Source organism: Penaeus monodon, chromosome 25 (genome assembly GCF_015228065.2).
Source record: "Penaeus monodon isolate SGIC_2016 chromosome 25, NSTDA_Pmon_1, whole genome shotgun sequence".
NCBI lineage: Eukaryota > Metazoa > Arthropoda > Malacostraca > Decapoda > Penaeidae > Penaeus > Penaeus monodon.
The window spans coordinates 39,623,243-39,623,465 of NC_051410.1; the positions used below are offsets into that span (position 1 = coordinate 39,623,243).

The 223-nt window shown below is 35.4% G+C and overlaps 1 protein-coding gene across 1 annotated transcript in view; it reads right to left on the reverse strand.

Moving 5' to 3' along the window:
* The window catches only part of LOC119589252 (DCC-interacting protein 13-alpha-like), a gene marked incomplete in the record, with an annotated part of 61,984 nt that overhangs the window by 860 nt on the left and 60,901 nt on the right, over positions 1 to 223 (reverse strand).

Below are 223 nucleotides of genomic sequence, written 5' to 3' on the forward strand. Positions count from 1 at the left end.
CATCCGTTAGACCTTAAGCCTTTATGTGCACTCTGGAGATAGCAACAAACAGATTTTTATCAAATATCACCCAATATGCAGAACATACAGTTCTGAGACCCAGATAAGGGTACACATAACGAGAAAGTCTACTGTTAAATAATTCTGGAGATTCCAATATACAGTACAGCCTGAAATATGAAAATGAAATTCCAGACATCATTGCACGAAAAAATATATCTCA